General features: G+C 39.1%; 1 protein-coding gene across 14 annotated transcripts in view; it reads right to left on the reverse strand.

Annotated features, from left to right (window-relative positions):
* TMEM232 (transmembrane protein 232) overlaps positions 1–24,789 on the reverse strand; it is a 263,478-nt gene that overhangs the window by 151,540 nt on the left and 87,149 nt on the right. The window lies entirely within an intron of this gene.

Below are 24,789 nucleotides of genomic sequence, written 5' to 3' on the forward strand. Positions count from 1 at the left end.
GAATTGATGCTTTTGAACTGTGGTGTTGGAGAAGACTCTTGAGAGTCCCTTGGACTGCAAGGAGATACAACCAGCCCATTCTGAAGGAGATCAGCCCTGGGATTTCTTTGGAAGGAATGATGCTAAAGCTGAAACTCCAGTACTTTGGCCACCTCATGTGAAGAGTTGACTCATTGGAAAAGACTCTGATGCTGGGAGGAATTGGGGGCAGGAGCAGAAGGGGACAACAGAGGATGAGATGGCTGGATGGCATCACTGACTCGATGGACGTGAGTCTGAGTGAACTCCAGGAGTTGGTGATGGACAGGGAGGCCTGGCGTGCTGTGATTCATGGGGTTGCAAAGAGTTGGACACGACTGAGTGACTGAACTGAAGTGAACTGAACTGGTCCCAGAAAGAGAATAGAGAGAAAAATGACCTGAGCAAACATTTTAAGAGATACCAGTCGGAAAGGAAATGGTGTCCAAACTCCAGGAAACACAGAGAGTCCCAGGCAGGATAAATCTAAAGGAGGAACATACCAAGACTCAGTAATCAAACTGATAAAAATTTAAAGACAAAGAAAAAATATTAAAAGCAGCAAGAGAAAGGCAACAAATTACATATTAGTGAATTCCAATTTTTCCAGTAGTCATGTATGGATTTGAGCATTGGAGTATAAAGAAAGCTGAGCACAGAAGAATTGATGCTTTTGAACTGTGGTGTTGGAGAAGACTTGAGAGTCAAGGAGATCCAACTAGTCCATCCTAAAGGAGATCAGTCCTGAATATTCATTGGAAGGACTGATATTGAAGCTGAAACTCCAATACTTTGGCTACCTGATGCAAAGAGCTGACTCATTTGAAAAGACCCTGATGCTGGGAAAGACTGAAGGTGGGAGGAGAAGGGGATGAAGGAGGATGAGATGGTTGGATGGCATCACCGACTCGATGGACATGGGTTTGGGTGGACTCTGGGAGTTAGTGATGGACAGAGAGGCCTGGCATGCTGTGGTTCATGGGGTCATGGAGAGTCGGACACAACTGGATGACTGAACTGAACTGACTGAATTCCAATAAGGTTATCATCAGATTTCTCAACAGAAACTTTGCAGGTTAGAAGGGAGTGGCATGATATATTTAAAGTGATGAAAGAAAAAAACCTACAACCAAGACAACTTTACTTAGCAAGGCTCTCATTCAGATTCAATGGAGAAATCATAAGTTTTATGAACAAGTGAAAGCTGAGAAAATTCAGCACCACCAGATCAACTTTACAACAAATATCTCCAGAGGAATGCCACCAAGTCTACAACAAAGGAATGTCTCTAGGTAGAAAGAAAAGGCCTCAACCTGAAACAAACAAATTATGAATGGAAAAGGTCACTGGTAGAGGCAAACACAGAGCAAAGGTAGGAAATCGTCTACACACAAACACATCATCAAAGCCAGGAATGGGAGGAGAGAGTATGAATGCAGCACACTGGAAATGCAATGAAAATCAAGAGATCAGCAACTTAAAGCAACTTTGCTATAGACTGCTATATCAAAACCCCAAGGGAACCAAAAACTGAAAATCTACAATAGACAATACACAAACAGAAAAGAAAAAGGAATACAAGCACTAAAATTAAGTCATCAAATAAAAAGAGAACAAGAGAGGAAGGGAAGAAAAAAGGCCTTCAAAAACAATCCAGAACAATTAGCAAAATGGCAATGAGAATATACATAGTGATAATTACCTTAAATGCAAATGGATTAAATTCTCCAACCAAAAGACACAGACTGGCTGAATGGAGACAGTAACAGGACCCATATACGTGATGACTACAAGAGACCCACTTCACATCTAGGGACACACGCAAACTGAAAGCGAGGGGATAACAAAAGGTATGCTTTGCAAATGTAAATCAAAAGAAAGCTGGAGCAGCATACTCATAGCAGACAGAATAGACTTTCAAATAAAGACTGTTACAAGAACCAAAGAGAACACTATGTAATGGATAAGGGATCAGTCCAAGAAGAAGATGTAACAATTGTAAATATCTATGTACCCAACACAGGAGCACCTCTGTACATAAGTAAATGTTAACAGCCATAGAAGGAGAAATATACAGCAACACAACAGTAGTGGGGGACTTTAACATTCCACTTTCAACAGTGGACAGATCATCCAGACAGAAAATCAATAAGGAAACACAGGCTTTAAAAGATACCTCAGACCAGATGGACATAACTGATAGTATAGAGAATTTCAACCAAAAGGAGAAGACAGATTCTTCAGGCATACATGAAACACTCTCCAGGACTGATCACATGCTTGGCCACAAAGCAGGCCTCAGTAAATTTAAGAAAATCGAAATCTTTTTCAACCACAACACTATAAGATTAAAATCAACTACAAGGGCTTCCTTGGTGGCTCAGTGGTAAAAATCTGCCTGCAATGCAGGAGAAATCAACTACAAGAAAAAAACTGTAAAAACCACAAACATAAGAACGCCAAACACTACGGTATGAAACGACCAACGTAACAGTGAAGAAATCAGAGAGGGAACAACAACACCCAGAAACAAGGGAAACCAAACAGGATAATGCAGAATCGATGAATGCAGCACGCGTGTTTCTAATAGGGAAGTTTAGAAAACACAATCCTACCTCAGGAAATGAGAAAAGCCTCAAATGGACAACCTAAACCCACACACAAAGCAGCTAGAGAAGAACAAATAAAACCCAAAGTCAGTAGAAGGAAAGAGATCGTAACCGTCAGAGCAGAAATAGAGATGAAGAAAACAATAGAAAAAGCAAATGAACTAAAAGCTGATGTTTAAAAAAGAGACAAAACTGATAAACATTTAGCCATCAAGAAAAGAAGGAGAGGACTCAAAGCAATGCAATTAGCAATGAAGAAGAAGAAATCACAATGAACACTGCAGAAATACAAAGGATCATGAAAGACTACAAGCAATATATGCCAATAAAATAGACAACCTAGAAGAGATAAACAAATTCTTAGAAAAGTGTACTCTGGATCAGGAAGAAACAGAAAACTTGAACAGACCAGTCATGAGCACTGAAATGGAAACTCTGATTAAAAGTTCAAAAAAGAAAAACAAACAAACAAACATCTCCCAACAAAAAATAAAAGTCCAGGATCAGGTGGCTTCAAAGGCAAATTTTATTAAACATTTAGGGAAGAGCTAACCCTGACTGTTCTGAAACTATTCCAAAAAATTGCAGAGGAAAGAACAATCAAAAACTCATTCTATGAGGCCACAATTAACCTGATATCAAAGTCAGACAAAGATACCACAAAAAAACAAAATTACCGGTCAATATCACAGATGAAATAAGACACAAAAATTCTCAACAAAATACAAGCAAACGGAATCCAAAATGAAAGTGAAAGGCATTCAGTCATGTCTGACTCTTTGTGAACCCATGGACTGCAGCCCAATAGCCTCCTCTATACTTTGAATTCTCCAGGCAAGAACACTGGAATGGGTAGCCTTTCCCTTCTCTAGGGGATCTTCACAACCAAGGGATCAAACCCAGGTCTCCTGCACTGCAGATGGATTCTTTACCATCTGAGCCACAAGGGAAGAACTGAATCCAACAATTCATTAAAACATTAAAAGGATCACACATCATGCTCAAGCAGGATATATCCCAGGAATGCAAGGATTTTTTCAATATTCACAAATCAATCAATGTGATATACCTCATCAACAGACTGAATAATAAAAACCATAGGATCATCTCAATAGATGCAGAAAAAGCTTCTGACAAAACTCAAACCCATTTATGATTTAAAACACACACACACACACACACACACACAACTATCCAGAAAGTGGGCATAGAAGGAAACTACCTCAACATAATAAGGGCCATATATGACAAGCCTACATCATAGTCAATGGGAAAAAGCTGAAAGCATTTCCTCTAAGATTAGGAACAAGACAAGGATGCCCCCTCTTTCCACATTAATTCAACATAGCTTTGGAAGTCCTAGTCATGGCAATCAGAGAAGAAAAAGAAACAAAAAGAATCCGACTTTTAATCCAAGAAGTCAAACTGTCACTGTTTGCAGATGACATGATACTATACATAGAAAATCCTAAACATGCTATCAGAAATCTACTAGAGCTCATCCATGAACTTGGTAAAATTACAGGATAAAAAATTAATACACAGAAATTTCTTGCATTCCTATACTCTAACAATGAAAAATCAGAAAGAGAAATTCAAGAAATAATCCTACTTAACACTGCATCAAAAAGAATAAAATACTTAGGAATAAACCTGTCTAAATAGGCAGAAGACTTGTACTTCAAAAACTCTAAGAGTTGATAAAAGAAAGCAAAGATGACACAGATAGAAAGATATATCACATTCTTGGATTAGAAGAATCAATATTTCCAAATGACTATACCACCCAAGACAATCTACAGATTCAATACAATCCCTATCCAAATACCAATGGAATTTTTCATAGAACTGGAACAAAAAATTTTTAAATTTGTATGGAGACACAAAAGACCCAAGAGCCAAAGCAATCTTGAGAAAGAAAAATGGAGCTGGAAAACCAGGCTCCTTGACTTCACCCTGTACAACAAAGCTACAGTCATCAAAAGAGTATGGTACTGGCACAAAAACAGAAATAATTAGATCAATTGAACAGGACACAAAGCTCATAAATAAACCCATATACCTACGGTCAATCAATCTACAACAAAGGAGGCAAGACTATACGATGGAGAAAAGACAGTCTCTTCAATAAATGGTGCCGGGAAAACTGTGAGCTACATGTGAAAGAAAAAAATTAAAACATTCTTTAATATCATACACAAAAATAAACTCAAAATGGATTAAAGAGCTAAATGTAAGACTAGATATTATAAAACTCTTAGAGGAAAATATAGGCAGAACACTCTTTGACATAAATCACAGCAAGATCTTTTTTTGACTCATCTCCTACAGTAAAATAAATAACCCCCCCCCAAAAAAATGGCAATTAAACTCAAAAACTTTTGCACAAAGGAAACCATAAACATAATGAAAAGACAATCCACAGAATGGGAGAAAATATTTGCAAATGATGCAAGCAACAAGGGATTAATCTCCAAAATATAGAAACAGCTCATATGAGTTAACAACAACAAAAAACAACCTAATCCAAAAATGGGCAACAGACCTATGTAGACACTTCTCCAAAGAGGACATACAGATGACCAAGAGGCACATGAAAAGATACTCAGCGCTGTTAATTATTAGAGAAATGCAAATCAAAACTACAAAGAGGTATCACCTCACACCAGTCAGAAGGGCCATTATTAAAAAAGGTTAAAACAATAAATGCTGGAGAGGTTGTGGAGAAAAAGGAACCCTGCTCCACTGTTGATAGGAATATAAATTCGTACAGTCTCTATGGAGAACAGTATGGAAGTTCTTTAAAAAACTAAAATAGAATTACCATGTGATCTACTCCTGGCATAAATCCAGAAAAAACTATAATTCAAAAAAAATAATAATACATCCACCCCTATGTTCATAATACCAAGATGTGGAAACAATCTAAAGACCCATCAATATTTGAATGTATAAAGAAGATGTGCTACATATATACAATGGAATATCACTCAGCCTTTAAAAGGAATGAAATAATGCCATTTTCAGCAATATGAATGGATCTAGAGTTTCCTAAGGGAAGTAATTCAGACAAAGACAAATATATGATATTGCTTGTATGTGTAATCTAAAAAAAAAATGATAAAGAGACACAGATGTATAGAACAGTCTTTTGGACTCTGTGGGAGAGGGAAAGGGTGGGATGATTTGGGAGAATGGCATTGAAACATGTATAATATCATATATGAAACAAATTGCCAGTCCAGGTTCAATGCATGATACAGGATGCTTGGGGCTGGTGCACTGGGATGACCCAGAGGGATGGTATGGGGAGGGAGGAGCGAGGGGGTTCAGGATGGGGAAGTGTACACCCGTGGCGGATTTGTTGATGTATGGCAAAACCAATACAATATTGTAAAGTAATTAGCCTCCAATTAAAATAAATAAATTAAAAAAAAATAAAGATATATCAGTTGGGAAAAAAATAAATTAAAAAAAATGATACAAATGAACTTATTTACAAAATAGAAACAGACTTAGAGAATGAACGTATTGTTACCAGAGGGGAGGGGGACAGACTGGGAGGTTGGGACAGAGACACACACACTGCTATGTTTACAACCGATAGCCAATAAGGACCTGCTATACAGCACAGGCTGAGCGCCGAAGAATTGATGCTTTTGAGCTGTGGTGTTGGAGAAGACTCTTGAGAGTCCCTTGGACTGCGAGGAGATCCAACCAGTCCATTCTGAAGGAGACCAGCCCTGGGATTTCTTTGGAAGGAATGATGCTAAAGCTGAAACTCCAGTACTTTGGCCACCTCATGCGAAGAGTTGACTCATTGGAAAAGACTCTGATGCTGGGAGGGATTGGGGGCAGAAGGAGAAGGGGACGACAGAGGATGAGATGGCTGGATGGCATCACTGACTCAATGGACGTGGGTCTCAGTGAACTCCGGGAGTTGGTGAGGGACAGGGAGGCCTGGAGTGCTCGATTCATGGGGTCGCAAAGAGTCGGACACGACTGAGCAACTGATCTGATCTGATCTGATATAGCACAGGGAACTCTACTCAATATACCATAATAATCTATATAGGAAAAGAACTTGAAAAAGAATAAATACATGTATAACTGGATCACTTTGTTGTACACCTTAAACTAACACAACATTTTTAATCAACTATACTCCAAAGTAAAATATATTTTTTAAAAGTATGTGACCTATAAGCACAGAGGCTAATATAACATACAATAACAGAAACTTAGAATATATTTGATTATGCAAGTCCTTCAGCACATCTTCCACAAGTCCCTCAAGCAACAAATGACAATCAGTTCAGTTCAGTCGCTCAGTCGTTTCTGACTCTTTGTGACCCCATGAACTGCAGCACGCCAGGCCTCCCTGTCCATCACCAACTCCCGGAGTCCACCCAAACCCATGTCCATTGAGTCAGTGACGCCATCCAACCATCTCATCCCTCAACAAAAGGCAATACCAGTTTATAAACAAAGTAAATACTGGTGGTGGAGGTGGTTTAGATGCTAAGTCGTGTCTGACTCTTGCATCCCCATGGACTGTAGGCCCCCAGGCTCCTCTGTCTATGGGATTTCCCAGGCAAGAATACTGGAGTGGGTTGCCACTTCCTTCTGCAGGAGACTTTCCCAACCCAGGGATCAAACCCACATCTCCTGCATTGAAAGCAGATTCTTTACTGCTGAGCCACCAAGGAAGCCCAAATAAATTTAGATCAAAGAGTCATTACACATTTTAAGCAAGTATCCAACAGAATAAACCAAAGAGAACCAAAGTATTACTAATATGCCCTCTTTTGTTATAAGTACGATAAAAAACACAAAGCAAAAGTTAGCTTTTGCTTTTATTAGTGTATGATAGTTAATTGAAATGTAATGACAAGTAGGATGCCAAAATGTTGACAAATATTTAAGGAACTGATTAGACCCCGTCTTCCTTAAATTTCATTATCTTTTCCCACAGTCAATTACAGAACTCTTTCATTAAGGATAACTATCTTCTGGAGTCACAATTGGGAACCAAAGAAGAAAGTAGTTCATTTGTTTGTCAAGAATGTTCATGATTCATATAATTAAAGAAATACCAGACTTCTCATTCTCAGATTCACTTTCAATTGCATTCAATTAAATGGACTATCTCAATGGAAGCAGTTAATCCTCATAGGGTTTTGTATCTGAAAGGCAACAACAAAAAAGGAAGAAACAGAAAATATCTTTTTTTGAAAATAAAAAGAAATAATGACAAAGTTTATGAGCATATTTCATGCAACCATTCTTAAAATCCATAATCTTGAGGAAACTAAGATTCTGAGAAATAAATCAAGCTACCTAATGTCATCTAGAACTTGACAGCTGAGCTGAGAGTAACCCCAAATATCTGACACCAAGTCCAGACCAGTGAACTTTTATTCATCTGCAACTGAACAGTTTTGGTGCTGTTTTCCCTCATCTTCCAAATCTCTCATACTTCACTCCACATGGGGATCTTTTATAATTCTTTCCCGTAAGCAGCTACTTGAGATGTCTTGAATGAAATAACTACACACTCAAAACCTTTAAGAAATACCTGGATCTCACACAGAATTAATGTGTAAGATTAAATCAGGGATTTCTGTACCCATGAACATACTATCAGGCTACTCTTGATGGATGGGAGAGCTGGGTGAAGAGGACAGTGACTCTATTATTATTTCTGGACACGATTAAACGGTAGAAAAAAATGGTCTGAAGCACTCTGCAAGAGCTCAAGATAATTCTAACTGCTACAACCACGGAAGTTATAAGTACCTAGTTTTTTTTTTTAATTTTCATTAATGTATACACATTTGCTTCCTAATTAAATTTGGATAGGGAGCCAAAATATATCTTATTTTTTTGTCTTCTGCTAAGATATATTAGATCAGCCCTCAGATTTCTTTGGAAGGAATGATGCTAAGGCTGAAACTCCAGTACTTTGGCCACCTCATGTGAAGACTTGACTCATTGGAAAAGACCCTGATGCTGGGAGGGATTGGGGGCAGGAGGAGAAGGGGACGACAGAGGATGAGATGGCTGGATGACATCTTGATGGACGTGACTCTGGGTGAACTCCGGGAGTTGGTGATGGACAGGGAGGCCTGGCGTGATGCGATTCATGGGGTCACAAAGAGTCGGACATGAGTGAGCGACTGAACTGAACTGAAGATATATTATTACAAAATTGATTTTTAAGATGGTACTTTGGAATATACTTTAGCACCACAAACACTTTTGAAAATATTGCATGATTTCTTGCTACTATGTTCAGCTACAGATGGATCATAAACCACTGGATCAAACTGGATACATCTTTATATTTATGATTTAAAAACATGGGAGATGTTTCCTTGAGAGTCTCAGCACCTTTATTTGGATAGCTAACGATTTTTACATGGTCGAAGGTTTTTGTTTAAGAAGTCCAGCACATGTTTTAGCCGTTGCAACCAAAAGAAACAGTAGCAACCATACTAGGCAATAAAGAGAATGAGACAGTAGGAATCTTTTAGTTACAGGTACAGAACTAAATGAAGATACATTTGTAGAAATGAGAGCAAAACTTCCTGAGAAGAGCAATAACACTTTTTAATTTTCAAAAATTATGATAATGTTTTATTGTGTTTGGGGATTTATGAAGATTCTCATGCAAATTTAGAGGATGAGGTCTCACTTCCACAATGAATTATTTTCTACAGTTCATACAGAGTAAGCTTTGATTGCTATAAGCAGTGTTGACAAGGAAGAAAATGGTTAGCTTTCTCCATTTTTATCAGACAGGGAGGCCTGGCGTGCTGCGATTCATGGGGTCGCAAAGAGTCGGACACGACTGAACGACTGATCTGATCTGATCTGATCTTAAATTCGGAGAAGGCAATGGCGACCCACTCCAGTACTCTTGCCTGGAAAATCCCATGGGCGGAGGAGCCTAGTAGGCTGCAGTCCATGGGGTTGCTAAGAGTTGGACACGACTGAGCGACTTCACTTTCACTCTTCACTTTCATGCATTGGAGAAGGACATGGCAACCCACTCCAGTGTTCTTGCCTGGAGAATCCCAGGGACGGGGGAGCCTGGTGGGCTGCCGTCTATGGGATTGCACAGAGTCGGACACAACTGAAGTGACTTAGCAGCAACAGCAGCATCTTAAATTACAAAATATAATGCATATCTGAAGTTTGCAAAATGGAAATACAAGTAGAAGTACAAGTCTCAGAATACTGGATTGCAGGGACCCTTCATCTTGTACCTCAGACCTGAAATTTCTGCTTCTCCCACGTTCCAGACAGAAGCCACCCTCTCCCCTGCAGCGGCTCTGCCGGAGGCAGCAGACTGAGGAGGCGGGGCGCCCCCACGCTTCTCGCGGCTCCCCGGGCGGATCTGGGCGTCCAGGTCTGGGAACACGTTCTCTTGTCGTGTTCATCCCCACCCTGAAGCACTAACGTGAGAGAGAAAACGGAAAACATCCCGCTGCACCCGAGAGCTCTGGTTTAACACTGGATGTGCAGACATTTCCTCTGAGAACATTTGTAGCTTTAGGAGACTGTGTTTGAAGTTGCAAACTACGGATTTACGCAATAATCACAAGGGAAGGCAGCCAGAGAAGGGAAAGAAATGCAAGCTCAGACTTCGTCTTGGTCCAGTTGTGGCCATCTAACAGGTTCTGAAACCACTGAAAACTGAAGATGGCAACAGCGATGACAAATGATGTTTCTTTTTATTATTATCTCTGTCTCATATGGGCTTCCCTGATGGCTTAGTGGTAAAGAATCTGCCTGCAATGCAGGAGACCTGGGTTCGATCCCCGGGTTGAGAACCCTTGGAAAAGGGAACGTCTACCAACTCTAGTATTCTTGCCTGGAGAATTCTCATGGACGGAAGAGCCTGGTGGGCTGTACAAGCATCATATATATTTGTATATTATATTAGCATTATAGATTATATATATTATATAAATATTATATGTTTTATGTAGTTGTCTTCCTATCATGACTTTCATGATTTATGACTTCTGTGTTGTTTACCAAATGCTTTCCTGCTTGAAAGTTACAAAACTACTACACGGTATTTTCTTCCAGTTATTTTAAAGGTTTTAATTCACGTGGAAATTACTTTTTGAACTTATTATGTGAGATTATGGTGTGCAGTACTTAAACTTTAAAGAAGCCAAGTGTGTAATTATTTATCAAAACATAATTTGTTGATAGTTCATTCTTAACGCACCTTACCACATGTTACCTACCACATGTTACCTACTCATTGTATTTATACAAACACACACGCATAAACACACACACTTACACAAATGTATAACAAGCATTTTTTTTTTACATCAAAAACATTCTTGATGTGAATCAGACATGGGGAGCCAAAAGCCAGAGATGTTTAGCAATGATTTCATTTAAATCAGAGCGACACAAAGCAGTCCAGACCTTCACATCCTATTAGCAGATTTAACAAAAATAGTAAGAATTTAAACCACATAAGCAGAGGTAGGATTTGTGTTACTCCTCATAAACTTTTATATTTAGATTTATCACTACTATTGCCCAAGGCTCAGAAGCATCGGGATCAAGTCTAACATTCCCCAAAGAACACAGTAATTGAGCTTCTGAGTGATATTTTTTTTTTCCAAAAACCAACCAAGAAAATATGAACTTGGAGCAAATGAGAAAGCAAAACAATTTCATTGGTAAAATTGTAAAGTTATCATAAAAAGAGAAATTGAAAATATAGTATTAGACAAATATAACCGAAGTTATTCAGTATTCCAAAAAAGGACAACTCATGAGTTTTCAATAATAAGGACAGAAGTTATCAATTAATTTAGGGGATCAACATAAAGAAAGGAGTCTCATATTTGTTAAGAATATATGTACAACATATTTAGGTCAAAACAAAAATAGCACAAAATGTATAAGTAAATGTAAAAGCAGTATGTTTTACAAGTTTTTTACTAATGTGAACAAACTAATTTTCAACTTTCATAAATACCAAACAAAGGCAAAGCCCATCTGATGTTGGATAGGTAACCAAACAAGACAGTAAGCTCAAAATAGTAGATACTACGACCACACAAACTGCTGACACTATGACTATTAAACCTTACAGACGATAAAATAATGCGTCGTGTTGGCATGTTGTGCTGACTGCACAGACTTGCCATCTTTTCTACTTCCTAGGAAAGTCATCAGATAGCTGCCTGCCTACCTACACGATATACCTGGCAACCCTTCCTTCAAAACAGAACCCGATTTTGTACCCAGATCTTGGGACTGAATTCTCATGAGCCATTATAAGTGTCTCTCTCCCGACCAGACATTTCCTTTTCCAACCTTCCTTGTAGCTACTGGTGACAAGGGTACCCAGGCCTGACAATTTCACACACGGGTTAGTCTTCTGACATCCTTCTGGAAATCTTCCATTTTATAATAAGGTAGACGAACTCAAGAAGAGAGTCAGCATCATTCCATTTCTTTCCTTCTGCTTTGCATTTCTGTGGGTCTGTGATGTCTACAGCCCAAATGCACCTTTTAACAATGCAATAACAAGCATAGGAATGAAAATCCAACATCCTGAGCTATCAGAATACAATGATGTCAAGAAACAGAATCTTGATGACATTTTTGAGCAACAAAAGCCTCCCTTTTCTTAATTAAGATAATAAATCCATAAAAATTTTACTTTTTTTTTTTTTTGCAGCACCATATGGGATCTTAAGATTCCTGACCAGGGGCCAAAGCTGTGTGCCCTGCAGTGGAAGTGCAAAGTCTTAAACACTAGACCACCAGGGAATTTCTAATACTTTGCATCTTGATAAGTGATATCTGTTTACCCCAGTCTAATGTAAACATTGAATGAATGAGAAAGGAATAAAATTGCAGTTGTACTTGTACATGTATTGGACTATTAAAGAAACCTGTCTTCAAAACAGAATGGTTGAGAAGAGTATTATTACCCACCAAACTAACCAGCAAATTTCTCCCCTAGAGGTGTCAATCAATAAGGCATGTAAAGGAGGGATGAGTGAGACAAATAAATGCTTACTCCAATTTTTAAAGTCAGAGTATAACAGAAGAGACCTACAATACTACTAAAATTAGTGTGTGTTAAATGTCACCGAGGGGAGTAAAACAGTTGTTTTTTCTTTTTTTTTTTAAAAAAAAAGAATTGTTCTTAAATGGAATTGGAGATGTCCTCAATAGTAACAGGGCTCTTCATGGCTCACAGCCTTACCACGGTGAAAAGGCTTTCAGTGAAGCTGTGAACCATGTCGTCCAGGGCCACCCAAGACGGACGGGTCAGAGTGAAGAGCACTGACAAACCGTGGTCCGTCCACTGGAGGAGGCAACGGCAACCCACTCCAGTACCCGTGCCTGGAGACCCCCTGGACAGTATGAAAAGGCAGAAAGATATGACACCGGAAGATGAGCCCCCCATTTTGGAAGGTGTCCAACATGCTACTAGGGAAGAGCAGAGAGCGAGTCTCAGCATAACTCCAGAAACAGCGAAGTGGCTGGGCCGCAGGGGAAACAAGGCTTGATTATGAACGTGTCTGGTGGTGAGAGCAAAGTCCGATGCTGCAAAGAACAGTACAGCACAGGAACCTGGAATGTTAGGTCCATGAATCAAAGTAAACTGGATGTGGTCAAGCAGAAGATGGCAAGAGTGAACACCAACACCTTAGGAATCGGTGAACTAAAACGGACAGGAATGGGCAAATTCGATTAACGTGACCATTATATCTACTACTTTGGGCAAGATTCCCTTAGAAGAAATGGAGTAGCCCTCATAGTCAACAAAAGAGTCTGAAATAAAGTACTTGGGTACAATCTCATAAAAGACAGAATCTCCCTTGATTTCTAAGGCAAACCATTCAATATCACAGTAATCCAAGTCTCTGCCCCACCCACTGATGCTGAAGAAGCTGAGGTTGACCGGTTATGTGAAGACCTATTAATACAACACCTTCTAGAACTAACATCAAAAGAGGTGTCCTTTTCATCATAGGGGATTGGAATGCAAAAAAAAAAAAAAAGAGAGAGAGAGAGAGAGATAACCAGAAAAACAAGCAAGTTTGGCCTTGGAGTACAAAATGAAACAGGGCAAAGGCTAACAGAGTTTTGTCAAGAAAACATGCTAGTTATAGCCAACACCCTTTTCCAACAGCCCAAATGACAACTCTACACATAGACATTACCAGATGGTCAATACCAAAATCAGATAGATTATGTTCTTTGAAGCCAAAGATGAAGAAGCTCTATAGAGTATGCAAAAACAAGCCTGGAGCTGACAGTGACTCAGATCATGAACTCCTTATTGCAAAATTCAGGCTTAGAAATGGAGAATGTAGGGAAAACCACTAGGCCATTCAGGTATGATGTAAATCAAACCGCTTATGATTATACAGTGGAAGTGACAAATAGATTCAAGACATTAGATCTGGTAGAGAGAGTGCCCGAAGAACTACGGATGAAGTTTGTAACATTGTATAGGAGGTGGTGATCAAAACCATCCCAAAGAAAATGAGATGCAAGGAGGCAAAGTGGTTGGCTGAGGAGACCTTACAAATAGCTGAGAAAAGGACAGAGGGAAAGATATACTCAACTGAATGCAGAGTTCCAGAGAACAGCAAGGAGAGATAAAAAGGCCTTCTTAAGTGAACAATGCAAACAAATAGAGGAAAACAATAGGCTGGGAAAGACTAGAGATCTCTTCAAGAAAATTGGAGACATCAAGGGAACATTTCATGCAAGGACAGGCATGATAAAGGACAGAAATGGTAAGGACCTAACAGAAGCAGAAGAGATTAAGAAAAGGTGGCAAGAATACACAGAAGAACTGTACAAAAAAGGTCTTAATGACAGATAACCACAATGGTGTGGTCACTCACCTAGAGCTGGACATTCTGGAGTGTGAAGTCATGTGGGCCTTAGGAAGCTTTATTACAAAAAAAGCTAGTGGAAGTGATATAATTGCAGCTGAGCTATTTCAAATCCTAAAAGACTAAAGTGCTGCTAAAGTGTTGCACCAAATTTACATCACCAAATTTGGAAAACATAGGACTGGAAAAAGTCAGCTTTCATTTCAACCCTAAAGAAGGGCAATGCCAAACAATGATCCAACTACAATATAGTTCAGTTCAGTTCAGTCACTCAGTCGTGTCCGATTCTTTGCGACCCCATGAATTGAAGCACTCCAGGCCTCCCTGTCCAACACCAACTCCTGGAGTTCACTCAAACTCACGTCCATCGAGTCAGTGATGCCATCTAACCATGTCATCCTCTGTCGTCCCCTTCTCCTCCTGCCCCCAATCCCTCCCAGCATCAGGGTCTTTTCCAATGAGTCAGCCCTTCACATGAGGTGGCTAAAGTACTGGAGTTTCAGCTTTAGCAACTACTATACAAATATCCTCATTTCACATGCTACCAAGGATATGCTCAAAACCCTTCAAGCTATGCTTCAGCAGTATATGAACCAAGAACTTCCAGATGTACAAGCTGGATTTAGGAAAGGGCAGAAGAACCAGAGATCAAATTGCCAATATTTTTTTGATCATCGAGAAAGCAAAGGAATTCCGGAAAAACATCCCCTTCTGCCTCATTGACTACATGAAAGTCTTTGAGGATCACAACAGACTATAGAGAATTCTTAAAGAGATGAGAAAATTCTTATCTGTCTCCTGAGAAAGCTGAATGCGAGAAAGCTCAGGAACCAAGAGCAGAACGGGACATGGAACAACGGACTGGTTCCATATCGGGGAAGGAGCATGCCACAGCTGCATTCTGTCACCCTGCTTATTTAACTTACATGCAGAGTACATCATGCGAAATGCCGAGCTGGGTGAATCTCAAGCCGGAATCAAGATTGCTGGGAGAAATATCAACAATTTCAGCTGTGCAGATGATATCACTCTTATGGCAGAAAGTGGAGAGGAACTAAAGAGCATCTTGATGAGGGTGAGAGAGGAGAGTGACAGTCAAAGAGCTATGATCATGGCACCTAAACAGACGCCACAGCTAGAGAAGCCACGTGCCACCATGAGGAGCCCTGTGCACCATGACTAATACCCAGAGCAGCCAAAAATACACAAAGACAGTCAAAACTGAAGTCAGAGTCAAAGGGAAACCCTGATTTGGTAACATATCTCTTCACTGAATAACTGAGCAAAGAATTCCAAATAAAAGAAAAGAAAAATCTCCAGAAACAAATCTCAGTGAGACAGCACTATATGATTTACCTGACAAAGAACTGAAAATAACTTTCATAAAGATGTATCACCATGAACAAAGGACTTCAACAGATATACAAATGGTCAATAGGTAAAAGAAAAAAAAAGAAATGCTCAATGTTAAGAGTCATCAGGGAAATGCAAATTAAAACCACACTGAGATACTACCTCACACCTGTCAGGATGCCCATTATCCACAAAAAGCAAATACAACATGTGTTCACTCAAATGGGAAAAAAAATTATTGCTGGTGGGAATGCAACATGGTAACTGTTCAGTTCAGTTCAGTTGCTCAGTTCTGTCTGACTCTTTACGACCACAGTTCAAAAGCATCAATTCTTCGGCACTCAGCTTTCTTTATAGTCCAACGCTCACATCCACACATGACTACTGGAAAAACCATAGCCTTGACTAGATGGACCTTTGTTGGCAAAGTAATGTCTCTGCTTTTTAATATGCTGTCTAGGTCAGTCATTGCTTTTCTTCCAAGGAGCAAGCATCTTTTAATTTCATGTCTGCAGTCACCATCTGCAGTGATTTGCCATGAAGTGATGGGATCAGATGTCATGATCTTAGTTTTCTGAATTTTGAGTTTTAAGCCAGCTTTTTCACTCTCCTCTTTCACTTTCATCAAGAGGCTCTTTAGTTCTTCTTTGCTTTCTGCCATAAGGGTGGTGTTATCTGCATATCTGAGGTTATTGATATGTCTCCTGGCAACCTTGATTCCAGCTTGTACTTCATCCAGCCCAGCATTTCACATGATGTACTCTGCATATGTTAAATAAGCAGGGTGACAATATACACCCTTGACATACTCCTTTTCCTATTTGGAACCAGTCTATTGTTCCATGTCCAGTTCTAACTGTTGCTTCTTCACCTGCATACAGATTACTCAAGAGGCAGGTCAGCTGGTCTGGTTTTGCCATCTCTTGAAGAATTTTCCACAGTTTATTGTGATCCACACAGTCAAAGGCTTTGGCATAGTCAATAAAGCAGAAGTAGATGTTTTTCTGGAACTCTTTTGCCTTTTCAATGATCCAACAGATGTTGTCAATTTGATCTCTGGTTCTTGTGCCTTTTCTAAAACCAGCTTGAACATCTGGAATTTCTTGGTTCATGTACTGTTGAAGCCTAGCATGGAGAATTTTGAGCATTACTTTACTATCATGTGAGATGAGTGCAATTGTGCAGTAGTTTGAGCATTCTTTGGCGTTGCCTTTCTTTGGGATTGGAATGAAAACTGACCTTTTCCAGTCCTGTGGCCACTGCTGAGTTTTCCAAATTTGCTGGCATATTGAGTGCAGCACTTTCGCAGCATCATCTTTCAGGATTTGAAAGAGCTCAACTGAGATTCCATCACCTCCACTAGCTTTGTAGTGATGCTTCCTAAGGCCCACTTGACTTCACATTTCAGGATGTCTGGCTCTACAAGAGTGACCACACCATTATGGTTATCTGGGTCATTAAGACCTTTTTTGTACAGTTCTGTGTATTCCTGCCACCTCTTCTTAATATCTTCTGCTTCTGTTAGGTCCATACTATTTCTGTCCTTTATCGAGCCCATCTTTGCATGAAATTTCCCCTTGATATCTAATTTTCTTGAAGAAACATGGTAACAGGTGCTATGTAAAAGTTTGAATGTTCCTCAAAAAGATAAAAATAGGGTTAGCATGTGATCCAGCAATCCCACTTCTGACTATATATCCAAACGAAAGGATACACAGTTCTTACATTTAGTACAGAGATTTTCGCTCTTATCTTTAGTACAGCACTGCTCACAATAACCGAGAGATAGGAACAACTTTAATGTCCATCAGGAGATGAGTGGACAAGGAAACTGTGGTACATTTCTGCAGTGGAATACTATCCAGCTTTAAAAGTGAAGGAAGTTTTTCCATATGTAACAACACATATGAATCTTGGGGACATTATTTGAAACAAAGTAGGTAAGTCACAGAAAGACAAAATATTGCATGATTTCATTTATAGGAGGCATATTAAATAGTCCTATTCATTAAATCAAAGAGTGAAATTGTGGTTTCCAGGAGACAAGGGGAAGAAGACATGAGGAGTTACTAATCAAGAGACTTAAAGTTTCAGTCAAGCAAAGTGAATAAGCTCTAGAGAACTGGTTTACCATGCTGTACCTATAGTCAACAATAACACATTGTATATGTAAAATTCTAAGAAGGTAGGTATCATGTTAAGTGCTTTTCCCACAATAAAATAAAGTAAAAAATACAAATAGATAGATTTGTCTAACTGCCTTACATATATATTAATATAACCAGTACTATAATTATAATTTTATATTTGTCTGAATTTGATGGCTAACCTGTACTTGGGTTATTAAAGGAGTTAAATACTTTTCATGTATAAAAACACAACCGTATTACTGAGTATTTTTGTGGGTAACCTTCACCAAGGTAAGAGGTATATTGAAGATTTAATAGAGTATCATTAAAAGTTTCAATTGGTTCTAAGATTCCAATTAACTTTCATTCACTTTTTAAAAAGGAAATATTACTCTGTGCTAATGTTTTTTCCCTAAGTCAAAATGAATCAAAATGCAGCATACAAGGTTATGTTACAACTGTGACCTGTACTTCATTCACTAGCATCACTGTAGAACCAGCTTAAGAAAATAATTCTCAACAAAAGAACGAAAGGCAAAAATGTCATATTCACTTTTTTCTGTTCTGAGACAACATTGAATGGAAAAATACTTGGGACCTACGTGTCTTCACCTCGTACTTTAAACTAGGATACATTACTACAAATTCAGACAAAATTAACAACACTACCACCTTCCAGCAAATGTATGTTAATTATAAACCATATTTAAAATACCCTTTTCATTCATTACAAAAAGTTAACATAGAAACTTGGCAGTAAGCAAAGACATACAATTAGATGAGAGAGTGGAGGTGAAGAAAGAGAACGAAAGCAATTATCTTCAAATATCTGAAGGACTTGCGTGTGAGAAATGGAACAGACTATTTTTGGTTGCCTCTGGGAAGCAAAATTTAAGCAAAAGTTTGGAAAACATGGAAAGGTAGATTTCACTGTAACATAAGGAAGAATCCTTCCCAGGGGTTCAAAAGTGGAATGACCTGTTTGGGGAGACAGGGAATTCAAACCTCAGCTGACTTCTGAGTGGAAGATGGCCAAGCGCTGTTGCGAATGGTCTAGACATGCACCAGATGAGGGCTGCGTGACTGATGAGGTGCCTGCTACTCTGTGGTGTCTTGATTCTGTCGCTCATTGTCTGGTAATTCTATGAGACACACTAAACCGGGGTCTGCTGCCAGTCTCTCACCAGATAGATTATCTTCAAGTTTTACTTTCATAGAACAGATTTCAGATAATCAAGGCTTGTTAAAAAGGTATTCTTTTATTACTCTAAAAACCAAAGTAGAAACATAGAAGATGGTGTATATAGTATATACGCTAACACTATATTCAAACAGTGTGTAACACAGAGCTGGGTTTCCCTCATTGTAATGTTTTATATAAAGCATAAGCTATAAGGACTAGCTGGCTGCATGTAACAAGTAGGAAAAGCCTTTTCCTCTGACAAGGACATTTTACCACCTTGTCATAGACCAACAGACTGGTTCCAAATAGGAAAAGGAGTACGTCAAGGCTGTATATTGTCACCCTGCTTATTTAACTTCTATGCAAAGTACATCATGAGAAATGCTGGCCTGGAAGAAGCATAAGCTGGAATTAAGATTGCCAGGAGAAATAACAATAACCTCAGATATGCAGATGACACCACCCTTATGGCAGAAAGTGAAGAAGAACTAAAGAGCCTCTTGATGAAAGTGAAAGAGGAGAGTGAAAAAGTTGGCTTAGAACTCAACATTCAGAAAACTAAGATCATGACAAATAGATGGGGAAACAGAAACAGTGGCTGACTTTATTTTGGGGGGCTCCAAAATCACTGCAGATGGTGACCACAGTAATGAAATTAAAAGACACTCCTTGGAAGGAAAGTTATGACCAACCTAGACAGCATATTAAAAAGTAAAGACATTACTTTATCAACAAAGTCCATCTAGTCAAGGCTATTGTTTTTCCAGTAGTCATTTATGAATGTGAGAGTTGGACCATAAAGAAAGCTGAGTGCCAAAGAATTGATGCTTTTGAACTGTGGTGTTGGAGAAGACTCTTGAGAGTCCCTTAGACTGCAAGGAGATCCAACCAGTCCATCCTAAAGGAGATCAGTCCTGGGTGCTCACTGGAAGGACTGATGTCGAAGCTGAAACCCCAATACTTTGGCCACCTAGAGTGAAGAGCTGACTTATTTGAAAAGACCCTGATGCTGGGAAAAATTGAGGGCAGGAGGAGAAGGGGATGACAGAGGATGAGATGGTTGGATGGAATCACCAACTCAATGGACATGAGTTTAAGTAAACTCTGGGAGTTGGTGATGGACATGGAGGCCTGGCGTGCTGCAGTCCATGGGGTCGCAAAGAGTTGGACATGACTAAGCGACTGAACTGAACTGAACTTACAGCAAAATACATAGGCTATGTTTTCTCAAAATATAGTGTCAGAAGTGGTTTAATAATACAGATTATTCCTGGATTCTACTTTTAGGATTTTCAATCCAAATTTCTGAAACAAGGTCCAGGAGTTTATCTTGGCCATAAGGACTCACACAATAGAAAGTCTGAAAATGCTTTTGTAAGCATTGCTGTAGGACAAGGACTGTCAGACAGAAGTTCTCAGTCATCTTTTTCATATTCTTCAACATGCAAATGGGTTGTTTTTCTTTTTTTCCACTTCACTCAAAAGGTCAAATAGCATAGTTAGCACAGCACAATGAGGTCATTGTTAGTGCAGGTCCTGAAGACAGAGTGCCTAGGTGAAGTCTCACCTGTGCCGTTTACTCACTAAATTTCCTTGGAAAAATGAACACTTAGTGCGTCGGTTTTCTTATCTATCGAAAGGGGATACTATGAATATCTACAATCCAGTCTCCTTATAATGATTAATATGTTAGGTGATGCATGCTGCATGCCCAGAACAATGTCTGACACGTAGTAAGAGCTTCGTAAATGTCCATTATGATTATTACTCTGTTACCCACCAGGACAAAGTGTTTTTCAAAGTCATAATTTCAATAGGCAAAACTTCTGTGTGTTTAAATAAATTAACATTTTTCAACTTCCCTCATAGTTTTCCAGTTCAAAACTGTCTTTTGTAGGTAGATGCTGCAAAACCCTTGTTCCAATAATGACCTTCAAACTTGCCAACAGCTGAACACCACGGGGAAGTGCATTAGTCTGCTTGGGCTGCCATAACGAAGTGCCGTAGACTGGAGGTCCTAAACAATAGAAGTTTATTTTCTCATGGTGTTGAAGGCTGAGATGTCTGAGATCAAGGTGCCATCTGACTGTGTATACGGTGAGGGCCTTCTTCCTGGCTTTGGGACGGCTTGCTTTCTCACTGTGTCCGACCCAGTGGAGAGTGAGCTCTCTGGTGTCTTTCTTATAAGGACACTGGTTCTGTCACATCAGGGCCGCAGCAGCATGACCTTATTTAGTTACCCCCTTGTAGGCCCTATCTCTAAATACACTCACGTTGTGGGTTATGATTTCAGCATATGAATTTTGAGGCTTGAGGGGCACAGTTCAGTCCATAGCAGAAGGTGTAGAGGATGGTCCTCCATGAAGGGAATCCTACAAGTCAGACACTTGGAGTTTCAACCAGATGTTAAATTCAGAGGTGGTATTTACAATCATACATAGAAATTTCTATTCAACCCAAATCGTGAAAGCTCAGCACTTCTGTCACTGGCCAGAGACCTCAGTCTAGAATTAATAGATATCTGACTCTATGATAAGTGTGTCTGACATAAAACCCTAGAATAAAAAAGGCACATGCTAAGTAGACATCCATTCCTCTAAATGTTTCAGGTTCTGCACCTGCACCAGGTAAGATCGACAGGAAGTTACCTTAGTGGAAGTTATTAGTTTCCTATAACATTGTCCTCACCAAACCATGATTTGAAGAGTCTCTTTATATTAAGGGCTTTACACAAAAATGGCCCATAAGAATACTGCCTGATTCATTCATAAGAGGGCCATTGATAATATTCCTAAATGTTTTCCAGTGTCATTTGTATATTTTAAGTAAATAAAATAGAATTCCCAGATAGAAAGTGTACAAAGGAGTAAGCATTAGGAAAAAACCCTTCCTCACTGACTTCCCAACATCATTAACTACACCAGCAACTGAAAACCTATTAATATCCATTGGACCTTTGCTATCCGTGAGTTACTATGCCAAGTATGTATGTTTCCATAGTTTTTTTCTTACAAAAAGCCTCATGATAAGAATAGTATTTTTATCTTAATTATGGAGCCAATAAATCCAATCAAAAGATTAGATAATTTGACCTAGAATTTTGAGATACAAGTGACAGAATTAAAATGCAATTCTGTATGACTCCAGAATTGATTTTTTTTCTCTAAACAAAAAATATACTTACTCGAAGGGAAAATTATGAGAAAAATCAAGTCATTTTCAATTAAACAAAGAAGCACTCCTTGTTCTCTGTGTCACTTTCCAAAAAGACAGTCCTATCCTCTCCAGCAATCATGCTGACAAGGTCTGCACAGATGACATTCCTTCCGGAGGCATCCATTTTAAGTGATCTGATAGAAGTGGTGATCGTTATCGATGATCATGCAACCAGGACAACCCAGACAGAATCATTTTCCCTCTGTGGGAAAATCAATCAGCGATGCTACAAAGAATCAAGTTATAATGAAACACATCAACAACAATAGTAAGCCCTATCCCCTGGTGATATATTTGACTATGCACACGAACAGCCATGTACAGCAATGACTTTTCACCATGCTGACTGACGCAGGAAGCCCAGAAATTCAGTGCGAGCACAAGGAAGAGACCTAAACCTTATGTCCAGTAGAAGTACATTCTCTGGTTCTGATAGAGATGAAGAAAATCACAGGATTTTCTGACACTCTTGAGACATCTGTAGCAAAACAATCATCATCAACATACCTTAAACACTCCCCACAAGAAATCACAAAGATGCTTGAAGTATTGATGATTTCAAAATACTCAGAACCGTTAAGAAGGCAAACACCACAGTATTATTTATGGCTTGTACAACTTTGATGCCAAAGAAAATGTATTGACTTTCGACTGCAGAGGAAGCAACTTTGGTATGTCGCTCCTCTTTACTGCTGATAGAATCTTTAAAGGCTTTCCACAGCTTGAAACATCTGTTCTCCCACTTGGGTTGAGAAAATATTGATAAAATGCTGTTTAATTATTTCAATGCTAAGTTCAAGTATAAGCGTAAGAAAAACACCAACGAAAGCAGAAGAGTCACCCATGGCCTCAGGGCATCTCCTTCAGACCTCAGTCTGTTAGAAACTGCCTTCTCTCTCTCTATTTTATCGCCGTTTAAGAATAAATGCTGACTCCGTGTGATCTGTAGAGAAGGCTCTTTGATCCATAACCCTACGGATGGATAGACCCACACTGTACATTATTCCAACAATGAAATTCAGAAATCCCTACAGCAGTTGTTCAGGATGCAATTAAGATATACACCTTCAGGAGACTATCCGTTACAGTACAAGTATGCAGGCAGCGATGTCACCGAGGCACACAGGACCAAACCTGCTATTTCTGGGATGTCATACTTTTCCACTGGTTTGAGTTCATACCAACCAGAAACAAGCGTGGTTATTCAGATTTATAAAGAAGAGAAAGCAATGACCAAGGATGACTAGACCTCTGCAAGTCCAAGCTCATGGATCGTTCTCTATAAGCACTGCTTAGAAGAAAAAAAAGCACAAATCACTGCCAAAAAAAATCTCAATAGGTCTGCTCTCGGTAGAGAAACGATTATAGGGGACATGACCAATATTTGAGCTAGGAAGATTTGGGGTGTGTTGCTCAGGGGGATGAGGAATATGAAGCTGTAAACAATAAACGGAAAAGCGAAATCTCTTCCAAGAAGTCACCCATATTCTATTCCTATGCTATCAAAGTCATTGGGAGATGATAAGAAGCTTCAGAGAAAGATCAACAATGAACAAATAAATGCACTGAAACCATCAATCTGGTGAAGAAAAATAAATCAGATTGCTAAAAAAGAAGAAAACTTCTAGGATCCACAGAAACACGCAACCCTATCACTGTGAGGTTTTACCAGAGAGCAGGGGTCATGGTCAGAGGGAGGCCAAGAAGCTTCCAGGAGCACAGATCCCACACATGGAAGGCTGTCTCCTGGACCCATCACTGAACAGAGCAGTGAGGGAACAGAAAGAACTAATTCTACACAGCTGGGAAAAAACTGAAGGCCCCAAAGTTTTACATGAATCTATGCAGGGGCAAGTTAAAAATCATTTGTTGAGCTGCTGCTATATAGGAAGACTTCTGACCATTCTAAATATTTCAAAAAATGTGAATAGCAAGAGAAGTGAATACCTGTTCACTTGATCAATACCATAAACAAGGGAGAAGTATAATTTATCTGTTAACTAAAAATCTGTTTAAAAATGGCACTAGTAAAAAATAAGCATCATCTTCTTAAAAGGTGGGCAAAAGTCAATAAATTACACTTCAAAGTAAGTTTCAATCTACTGTTTAAACCAGAACTATATTGAAAGTACTTTTAAAATAGCAAGCAAATTCTTGAGAAAGAAACTATCTGTGACTAAGGTCTTACTGTTTAAAACTATATTCACATATGTTCAAAATCAATGAATTTGCCTCCTTATCTTGCAATTATCTTTGAAATTCAGTGATTTATTTAATTACATAATAAACTCACTATCATTATTGCCCACCTGCTGCTGCTGCTGCTGCTGCGTCGCTTCAGTCGTGTCCGACTCTGTGCGACCCCATAGATGGCA

Source organism: Bos indicus, chromosome 7 (genome assembly GCF_029378745.1).
Source record: "Bos indicus isolate NIAB-ARS_2022 breed Sahiwal x Tharparkar chromosome 7, NIAB-ARS_B.indTharparkar_mat_pri_1.0, whole genome shotgun sequence".
Lineage (NCBI taxonomy): Eukaryota > Metazoa > Chordata > Mammalia > Artiodactyla > Bovidae > Bos > Bos indicus.